Below are 11,766 nucleotides of genomic sequence, written 5' to 3'. Positions count from 1 at the left end.
AGATGGCAAATGTCAATATTTTATTTGTAATAGAACGTAGATGACAGATCAAACGTTTAATCCGAGTAAATGTATCATTTTAAAGGAAAAATACGTTGATTCCAATTTTCACGGTGTCAACAAATCCCAAAAAGGTTGGGACAAGTAGCAATAAGAGGCTGGAAAAAGTAAATTTGAGCATAACGAAGAGCTGCAAGACCAATTTACACTAATTAGGTCAATTGGCAACATGATTGGGTATAAAAAGAGCTTCTCAGAGTGGCAGTGTCTCTCAGAAGCCAATATGGGTAGAGGATCACCAATTCCCACAATGTTGCGCAGAAAGATAGTGGAGCAATATCAGAAAGGTGTTACCCAGCAAAAAATTACAAAGACTTTGCATCTATCATCATCAACTGTGCATAACATCATCCGAAGATTCAGAGAATCTGGAACAATCTCTGTGTGTAAGGGTCAAGGCCGTAAAACCATACTGGATGCCCGTGATCTCCGGGCCCTTAAACGACACTGCACCACAAACAGGAATGCTACTGTAAAGGAAATCACAGAATGGGCTCAGGAATACTTCCAGAAACCATTGTCAGTGAACACAATCCACCGTGCCATCCGCCGTTGCCAGCTGAAACTCTACAGTGCAAAGAAGAAGCCATTTCTAAGCAAGATCCACAAGCTCAGGCGTTTTCACTGGGCCAGGGATCATTTAAAATGGAGTGTGGCAAAATGGAAGACTGTTCTGTGGTCAGACGAGTCACGATTCGAAGTTCTTTTTGGAAATCTGGGACGCCATGTCATCCGGACCAAAGAGGACAAGGACAACCCAAGTTGTTATCAACGCTCAGTTCAGAAGCCTGTATCTCTGATGGTATGGGGTTGCATGAGTGCGTGTGGCATGGGCAGCTTGCATGTCTGGAAAGGCACCATCAATGCAGAAAAATATATTCAGGTTCTAGAACAACATATGCTCCCATCCAGACGTCATCTCTTTCAGGGAAGACCCTGCATTTTTCAACACGATAATGCCAGACCACATTCTGCATCAATCACAACATCATGGCTGCGTAGGAGAAGGATCCGGGTACTGAAATGGCCAGTCTGCAGTCCAGATCTTTCACCTATAGAGAACATTTGGCGCATCATAAAGAGGAAGGTGCAACAAAGAAGGCCCAAGACGATTGAACAGTTAGAGGCCTGTATTAGACAAGAATGAGAGAGCATTCCTATTTCTAAACTTGAGAAACTGGTCTCCTCGGTCCCCAGACGTCTGTTGAGTGTTGTAAGAAGAAGGGGAGATGCCACACAGTGGTGAAAATGGCCTTGTCCCAACTTTTTGGGGATTTGTTGACACCATGAAATTCTGATTCAACATATTTTTCCCTTAAAATGGTACATTTTCTCAGTTTAAACTTTTGTTCCGTGATTTATGTTCTATTCTGAATAAAATATTAGAAGTTGGCACCTCCACATCATTGCATTCAGTTTTTATTCACGATTTGTATAGTGTCCCAACTTTTTTGGAATCCGGTTTGTACAATTTTTGTGATGTAAGGTGACAAAAAAATACCGTGTTCATCTGAGGGGTTGGGGGTATTTTTATAGAGCAGATTCTTACGGACGCGGCGATACCTAATAAATCTACTTTTTTAATTTATTTTAGTTTTACTAAATAATATTTTAGAATTTTTTGTTTGTTTGTTTTAGTGTCTCAAGTCTGAGAACCAGTTTTTTATCCGATTGTCAGTGGCTAAATTGGGATATAAATTTAGTACTCCATGGTAGTGTGGTACTCCCTGAAGCAACCAATAATGCAGAGGCCCGGATGATCGGAGCACGTGTCACATTGAGTAGTGGTGTCCTTCCGTATCCCCCTCCTGTGACACACTCTGCACCTTTTTTGGGTCCGTCCCTTCTTTCCAGTATGGGGGACCACACCTGGAAAGTGTTGGCCAGGGACGATCCGGGCGCCTCCAGTTCCCGAGGTACTCCGGCCTGCTCTTTCCCGGTCCGAAAAGATCAGGGCCTTGAGGACTGCCTCATAGAACTGAAGGAATGTCCCTGTGTTGCCAGCACTCCGGGACAGCACAAAAGAGTTGTACAAGGCAACCTGCACCAAGTAGACCGCAACTTTTTTGTAACATGCCCAGGTTTTGCGCATGGCGTTATATGGCTTGAGGACTTGATCAGAGAGATCAACTCCTCCCATATACCGATTGTAGTCGACGATACAATCAGGCTTGAGGACCATTGCCGCGGTACCTCGCACAGGGACAGGGGTGATGCCGTTACCATGAATTGTGGACAGTACAAGGACATCCCTCTTGTCCTTATATCTGACCAGCAACAGGTTTCCAGTGGTAAAGGCACGGGTCTCACCCCTGGGGATAGGTACCTGGAGGGGGTGGGCAGGGAGGCCGCATTGATTTTTCCGCACAGTCCCACAAGCAGACGTGGATCTGGCGGCGAGGGACTGGAACAAGGGGATACTAGTATAAAAGTTATCCACGTACAGGTGGTAACCCTTATCTAGCAGTGGGTGCATAAGGTCCCACACAAGTTTCCCGCTAACACCCAGAGTGGGGGGACATTCTGGGGGTTGAATACGGGAATCTCGCCCCTCGTACACACAAAACTTCTAAGTGTACCCTGAGGTACTCTCACAAAGTTTGTACAGCTTCACGCCATACCTCGCCCACTTTGAGGGAACATACTGGCGGAAAATGAGTCTCCCCTTGAACGCAATGAGAGACTCATCAACTGCGACCGCCCTTCCAGGTACATAGGCCTGTACAAATTTGGCCCCAAAGTGATCTATGACCGGCTTGATTTTGTACAGGCGGTCATAGGCAGGATCACCTCAGGGGGGACATGCTGCATTATCTGAATAATGCAGGCATTTCTGGATGGCCTCAAACCGGGAGCGTGTCATGGCCATACTGTAAAGTGGGGTCTGGTAGAGGACATCCCCACTCCAGTAATGCCTGACACTAGGTTTCTTGACTAGGCCCATATGCAGCACGAGGCCCCAAAATGTCCTCATCTCGGCTGCACTGACCGGCGTCCAGCCACCAGGCCTAGCCAAAAAGGAGCCCGGGTGTTGAGCTGTTAGGCGTACAGGTTCGTCTGCTCCACCATTAGATTTACCAGTTGGTCACTGAAAAAATGACTAAAAAAGTCATATTCAGTGAAGCCCACTGTGGAAATCTGGATTCCTGGTTGGCCTACAAAATCAGGAATCACGGGCTAAAATCGCTCTGGGGTATACCAGACAAGTTCAGCGGCAGGGGGCTCCGGTGGATTTAACTGGTGGGCCGGAAAACTAGTACGAGCCCCAGAGCTGCTCGTACTAGGGTGGGCCACAGGATCCCTATCATGGCGGTCACCTAGCTCCACCTGGCGGCGTCACAGCCGCCTTGGGGGCTCATCATCATCGCTAGTTGATGAGGAGGACGCGGATGACAACAGAAAGTGGGGTCATCCTCACTGGGACTCTCGGACTCGGAGGCAAGCTGGGCGTATGCCTCCTCGGCCGAGAACATCCAGCGGGCCATAGGGGAGTGTGTGTCTGCGTGTGTGCGTGTAAATCTTTATTCAGTGTGTGCGGGGGCACGGGTGTTCGCGTACTTATCCCTAAAACTAACAGATAAAAAAAGGCTAACTAAAAAAGGGGAAAAAATGTGAAATTTAAAAAAAAAAAAAAATTAAAAATCGCTGACCAACCGTCCGAAGTTGATCAGCGGTGGGGTGTGCGATGCGCTAACAGTGGGCGGACGCTAAGAGTGCTGGCCACAGTCAGCGTACGCACAAAAAATACAAACAAACTGCTTGCGCCCAAAAAAAAGTTGAAGGGGGGAAGGGGGGCAAGCTGCAGCACCCCTGGGGGGGTCTAGGGTCACACAGCTGTGCTGTGGACCCCAGACACCCGATTTAGGGTGATGCAATCACAAACTTTTAATTTTTTTACTTCCACTAACTTTCCCTTTATTATCCCTGCCTAACCCAACCTTTCCCTATGTACCTGATTAAACAGATGGGGGGTGCTGGGGCACAGATCGGGTGCTGGGCACAGATGGGGTGATGCCTGGACAGATGGGGGTGCTGGCTGAGATCCGACACATGCAGCGGCAGCGCTCCTCTCTCCTCGGCTCCCGGACAGAAAAGGAGGAGGAGAGTAGCGCTGCTAGGATTTGAACCTCCCGCCGCCCGCCCACCTACCAATCAGAGGCGATCCTGAGAGGTGATGTCACCATCACCTCTCAATATTGCAGGATGGTGTTTGGTGGTGTATTATCACACCACCGATCACCATCCTGTTCCGGGTTATCGGGTCCCCAGAGACCCGAATAACCCGGAAACGCAGAAAACCGCAGTTCTGAATTGACCTGCGGTTTGCTGCGATCACCGACATGGGGGGGTCACAGGACCCCCCGGCGCATTTAGCCAAGGTGCCTGCTCAATGATTTGAGCAGGCACCGGGTTCCGATCACCGCCCGCCTGGCGGCGGTGATCGGAACTATACATGACGTACCGGTACGTCATGTGTCCTTAAGTACCAGAACAACCTGCCGTACCGGTACGTCATGTGTCCTGAAGAGGTTGATATCCCACGTCAGAGGAACTCTTATGGAAGTTGCCGGCTGGCGGCCTCAAATCGGCTCTGCTTTGCTAGGTAGGCCCCATTTTCAAAAGTTCACTCCCGGTGATGAAAGTTACACCGGAATGTTCTTTATGTTGTCCTCTGTTGTTCTATGTGTTTTCCAGTTTTAGTTGGGTGAACACTAATAAATTTCGAGATAAAAGTGTGCTCTCACAAAGCTGCAGGAGTGTGCTTCCGCTCTTGCTGGCTGCAGCTCCGTTCTCCCCCCCCCCTCATAGTCTCACTGCTCTTGCAGTAAAGAATCCTTTTCTATGTTTGTGTACAAACCTTCTTTCCTCTATACGCAGAGGATTTCCCTTTGTCACAGTCCTGTGGATTAATAGATGATGGGAGAGATCTCTATACTGGCCCCTGATATATTTATACATAGTTATTAGATCTTTTAATTGAATAACCGTAATTTTGTAGTCCATCCATTCCAGTTATTACTTTAGTTGCCCTTCTGTGAACCTTCTCCAGCTCTGCTATGTCTGCCTTGTTCACAGGAGCCCAGAACTGTACACAGTACTCCATGTGTGGTCTGACTACTGATTTGTAAAGTGGCAGGACTATGTTCTCATCACGGGCATCTATGCCCCTTTTGGTGCACCCCATTATCTTATTGGCCTTTCCAGCAGCTGCATGACATTGGTTTCTACAGTTTAGTTTGCTGTCCACTAAAATTCCCAAATCCTTTTCCATGTCAGTGTTTCCCAGTCTTTTACCATTTAGTATGTACTGGTGACATGTATTATTCCTTCCCATGTGCATAACCTTACATTTGTCAGTGTAAAGCTCATCTGCCACTTCTTTGCCCAAGCCTCCAATCTATCCAGATCTATCTGTAGCAGTATAATTTAAACAATTTAGCGTCATCTGCATAAATTGATATTTTACTGTGCAAGACTTCTATAAGATTATTAATTAAAAAACAATTGAAGAGAATGGGGCCCAATACTGACCCCTGTGGTACCCCACTAATAACAGTGACCCAATCTGAGTATGTACCGTTAATAACCACCCTCTGTTTTCTATCACTGAGCCAGTTACTTACCCACATACAGACATTTTCTTCCAGTCCAAGCATTTTATATACTAACCTTTTATGTGACACAGTATCAAATGCTTTGGTGAAGTCAAGATATATGACATACATTGACTCACCCTGGTCCAGTTTAGAACTTACCTCCTTATAGAAACGGATTAAATTAGTTGACATGAACGTCCCCTCATGAAGCCATGCTGATATAGTGTTATACGCTTATTTTCATTGAGGTACTCCAAGATAGTATCTCTTAGAAAACCTTCAAACATTTACCCACGATAGATGTTAAACTTACCGGCCTATAGTTTCCTGGCTCTGTTTTTCACCCCTTTTTATATATTGGCAGCACATTTGCTAAGTATCAATCCTGTGGAATGTTCCTTGTCTACATAGACTCCGTAAATATTAGTGATGAGCGGCAGGGGCAATATTCGAATTTGCGATATTTCACGAATATTTGGGCGAATATTCGCCACATATTCGCGAATTCATGATCTCCATGCATTATTTCCTTGATTGCGAAAATTCGCATAAAATATGCGCATAAAAATTTGCATGAGCTGGTATTTAAAAAAAAATCTAATATTCGTAATTTCTAATATATTTTGCGATATTCTAAATATTCGCGAATTCTCGAAGTGCCGATATTCGCGATTGAAATTCGCAATTCGAATATTCGTGATCAACACTAGTAAATATCAGAAATAATGGTCTGTCTATTATATTACTTAATTCTCCTAGGATATAGGGGTATATGCCATCTGGTCCCAGCAAATTGTCTTCCTGGATCAGGCAGGCCACGTTTAATGGAGAATTTACTTTTACACTTTGCGTTGCATCTGGCAGTTTATTTTCCTCAATGAATACAGTGGAGAAAAAAATATTTAATAGCTTTGCTTTCTCCTCATCGCTCTCTGCAACTCCCCCCTCATCACTCTGTAAAGGACCGACACCTTCAGATTTATACTTTTTATCACTTATATAACTGAAAAACATTTTAGGGTTAGTTTTACTCTCTTTGGCAATTAATCCAGTTTGGCTGCTTTTATTTACCTTTTACATATTCAATTTTTTTCCTTAGTTTTTCAATGCTTCCTCGCTACTTTCCTGTTTTAGTGATTTAAAGGTTACGTACACCTTTGGGTACATAGGGGGCAATTTTTTTTATTATTATTGCTTTGTACTTATTTTGAGCAAAACATTTTTTTTTCACTTGGTCTTTATTAAAAATATGGTATCCTTTTTTTGTGTACATAGCTGAGATGCTCTAGTAGCTGCCTGTGGATTTATTGTCTTTTCCGTCATCTGGGGAGCAGACGGACTGCTTTCTCTGCTCTCTGACATTATAAACACTCATAAAAGCTCAACCCTTATCTTACTGATAAGAATGTGGCTTAAATAATTGTTTATCACTTCTTAGTAGTTTAGAGATAAGGGTAATTAGATAACTGGCAAAAAGTGAGAGTACCAGTCACACAGTTAGAAAAACTGTTAACCCTTTGTGACAGAATGGCTCAATACTTTTAACCCCTTAAGGACCCTATCATGCCCTGCTCAGGTTATGTGCGGAGGTCTGCCAGGTTAGCAGCACGTGTGTAGTTTTTTTGTTTGTTTGGGTTTGGAGTTGAGCTGTATCCGCCTTCCTTAAGGTGCATTTGTGTGAGTTTAAATTACGCCCCTTCCCAGTGTCCTGTGCAGGTTATAGCTTCTATCTTGCTATTAGGAAAGGTGGATTTGCTGTTTCTGCTCAGCTGCAAGATAAGTTGGTTTTTGTCTTCCTTTTTGTGTGTTCTGTCTAGGCTGTTAGAGAGACACCTGCCTCCTCCAGGTCCTGAGGAAGCAGGCTGCCTCTTTCCCCCTTTCCACCATCTTAGGGGCTTTAGGGAATCTACAGCCTTAGGCACGGGGGCACGTTGATTCCCACCTTTCGGGTCTGAACGTGGGCACAGAAGTCCAGGGAGAGCTGGTAGGGAATTGTCAGGAGGTGACCTTTATTCCCAGCTTCTGGCCTAGATGCTTGTTTTGTGGTTATCTGTGTGTTTTGTATCTTGTATCCTACACAGCGTGACAGACTCATGACGTACATGTACGCCATATTTGGCCGGGACTTAAAGATCAGTGACGTACATATACTGCATGGTGATCGGGCAGGTGCAGGAGCTGAGCCCGCCCGATCAGCTGCAGGGGTCCAACAGTCACTGATAGCCGGACCCCTGCTATATGCGCCGGCATCGGTGAAAACACTGATTCCGGCGCATTAACCCTTGATGTGCCACAGTCAGCGCTGACCACGGCACGCGTGATGTCTGTAGAGGGAGGGAGCTGCCATCGTGTCCCCGCGCTGCTGTGACGGAGACCAGATGGCAGGGAAGGCAGCCCGATGCCTTCCTTAGGCATCGTGGCTGCCTTCCGTGACAGCCTGTGAAATCCAGCCCCCTGGATCTCACAGGAAGCAGGCTGTAAGTGTATTACAGTGTGTAATAAACTTACAGCCAATGCATTACAATACAGAAGTTTTGTGATGCATTGTAAAGGGGATCAGACCCCCAAAAGTTGAAGTCCCAGAGTGGGACAAAAAATTAAGTTAAAAAAGAAGTTAAAAAAGGAAAGTTCTACAAAAAAAATTTAAAGTTTCAAGTTAAAAAAAGCGCCCTTTTCCCAAAATAAAGTAAAAAATAGGGAAAAAATAGGGAAAAAAAGAAAAGTAGACATATTAGGTATTGCCGCATCCGTATTGACTGGCTCTATAAAAATATCAAATTTAAAATAATTTAGGCTGTCTCACAGTATTTTTGCATACATAAAATACATTTGCGTACGCAAAAATACTGTGAGACAGCCTAAATTATTTTAAATTTGCTCTTTTATCAGTCGGTAACTGATAGGCTGGGCTCCAGTAGTTTGCTGGTAGAGCTTTTCGTAATATATATTATTAGTCTAAAAAAAAATCACATGACCTAACCCCTCAGGTGACCAGCATAAAAAAATAAAAATAAAAACTGTGCTAAAAAAAACATTTTTTTGTCACCTTACATCACTAAAAGTGCAACACCAAGCGATCAAAAAGGCGTATGCCACCCAAAATAGTACCAATCTAACCGTCACCTCATCCCACAAAAAATGAGCCACTACCTAAGACAATCACCCAAAAAATAATAAAAACTATGGCAATCAGACTATGGAGACACTAAAACATGATTTATTTTGTGTTAAATGTAAAAAAAATAAAAAAAGTAGACATATTAGGTATCGCTGCATCCATAACAACCTGCTCTATAAAAATACCACATGACCTAACCCCTCAGGTGAACACTGTAAAAAAGATAAAATAAAAACTGTGTCAAAAAAGCCATTTTTTGTCACCTTACATCACAAAAAGTGTAATAGCAAGCGATCAAAAAGTCCTATGCACCCAAAAATAGTGCCAATCAAACCATCCCGCAAAAACAATACTCTACCTAAGACAATCGCCCAAAAAATAAAAAATAAACTATGCATCTCAGACTATGGCGACACTAAAACATGATTTTGTTTTTGTTTCAAAAATATTATTGTGTAAAACTTAAATAATTTTAAAAAGTATACATATTAGGTATTGCCACGTCTGAAAGGACCTGCTATATAAAAATATCACATGACCTAACCCAGTGATAGGCAAACTGCGGCTCTCCAGCTGTTACAGAACTACAACTCCCAGCATGCAAAGACTGCCTACAGCTTTCAGACTACAGCAGGGCATGGTGGGAGTTGTAGTTTTGCAACAGCTGGAGAGCCGCAGTTTGCCTATCACTGACCTAACCCATCAGGTGAACACTGTAAAAAAAAATATAATAATAATAACTGTCAAAGAGACATTTTTTGTCACCTTACATCACAAAAAGTGTAATACGAGCGATCAAAAAGTCATACACACCCCAAAATCATACCAATCAAACCGTCATCTCATCCCGCAAAAAATTAGATTACCTAGGATAATTTCCCAAAAATTTAAAAATTATGGCTCTCAGAATATGGAGACACTAAAACATGATTTTTTTGTTTAAAAAATGCTGTTATTGTGTAAAACTTAAATCAATAAAAAAAAGTTTACATCATAAAACTTAAATCAATAAAAAAAAGTATACATCATATACATGACCTAAATCCTCATGACCTAAAATTAGCCCCTACATAAGACAATCGCCCAAAAAATAAAAATAAACTATGGCTTTCAGACACTAAAAAATAATATTTTTTTTAAAATGCTTTATTATGTAAAACTGAAATAAAACAACCAAAAAAGTAGTCATATTTGGTATTGTCGCTTCTGTAACAACCTGCTCTGTAGAAATACCACATGATCTAACCTGTCAGATGAACATTGTAAATAACAAAAAATAAAAACGGTGCCAAAACAGCTATTTTTTGTTACCTTGTCTCACAAAAAGTGTAATCTAGAGCAACCAAAAATCATATGTACCCTAAAATAGTACCAACAAAACTTTATCTCGTAGTCTCCAAAATGGGGTCATTTTTTTGGAGTTTCTACTCTAGGGGTGCATCAGGGAGTCTTCAAATGTGTGGTAGCAACTTAAAATTATCCCAGTGAAATCTGCCCTCCAAACACCATATGGCGTTCCTTTCCTTCTGCGCCCTGCCGTGTGCCCATACAGCAGTTTATAACCACATATAGGGTGTTTCTGTAAAATACAGAATCAGGGAAATAAAAATTGAGTTTTGTTTGGCTGTTAACCCTTGCTTTCTTACTGGAAAAAAATTGATTCAAATGGAAAATCTGTCAAAAAGTTAAATTCTTAAATTTCATCTACATTTTCCTTTAATTATTGTGCAACACCTAAAAGGGTTACCAAAGTTTGTATAATCAGTTTTGAATTGAGGGGTGTATTTTCCAAAATGGGGTAACTTTTTTGGAGTTTCTACTCTAGGGGTGCCTGAGGGGGTCTTCAACTGTTAGATGGCGTCTTAAAATTATCCCAGTGAAATCTGCCTTCCAAAAACAATATGGTGTTCCTTTCATTCTGTGCCCTGCCGTGTTCCCGTACAGCAGTTTACTACCACATATGGGGTGTTTCTGTAAACTACAGAATCAGGGCAATAAATATTGAGTTTTGTTAGGTTGTTAACCCTTGCTTTGTTAGGGCTTGTTCACACGACCGTTGCCCCTCCGTGCCTGTGCTGTGGACCGCAAATTGCGGTCTGCAATGCATGGGTACCGGCCGTGGGGCTGCCGCATGCGGATTGCAACCCCATTCACTTGAATGGGGCCCAGGATCCATCCGTTCCGCAAAAAGATAGAGCAAGTTCTATCTTTTTGCGGTGCGGAGGCACGGAACGGAACCCACGGAAGCACTCTGTTAGTGCTTCCGTAGGGTTCCGTTCCATTCCGTACCGCATCTCCGGATTTGCGGACCCAAAAGTGAATGGGTCCGCATCCGTTATGCGGAGTACACACGGCCGGTGCCCCGTGTAATGCGTACCCGCCATATGCAGGCCGCAATACGGCAACGGAGGGGCAACGGCCGTGTAAATGAGCCCTAACTGGAAAAAATTGATTAAAATGGAAAATCTGCCAAAAAAGTGAAATTCAGAAATTTCATCTACATTTTCCTTTACTTCTTGTGGAACACCTAAAGGGTTGAGAAAGTTTGTAAAATCAGTTTTGAATACCTTGAGGGATGTAGTTTCTAAAATGGGGCCATTTATGGGTGGTTTCTATTATATAAGTCTCACAAAGTGACTTCAGACCTGAACTGGCCCTTAAAAAGTGGGTTTTCGAAATTTTCAAAAAAATTTCAAGATTTGCTTCTAAACTTCTAAGCCTTCTAACGTCCCAAAAAAAGAAAATGTCATTTACAAAATGATGCAAACATGAAGTAGACATATGGGAAATCTAAAGTAATGACTATTTTAGGAGGTATCACTATGTGTTTTAAAAGCATAGAAATTGACATTTTGAAAATTGTCAATTTTTCCAAATTGTTTGTAAATTTGGTATTTTTTTATAAATAAAAATGAAATATTTTGACTCAAATTTACTACTATATGAAGTACAATAGGTGATGAGAAAACAATCTCAGAATGGCTTGGATAA

The sequence above is a fragment of the Bufo bufo genome, chromosome 3 (genome assembly GCF_905171765.1).
Source record: "Bufo bufo chromosome 3, aBufBuf1.1, whole genome shotgun sequence".
Lineage (NCBI taxonomy): Eukaryota > Metazoa > Chordata > Amphibia > Anura > Bufonidae > Bufo > Bufo bufo.
The sequence above is the reverse complement of the archived record's forward strand: the minus strand, read 5'-3'. Positions refer to the sequence as shown.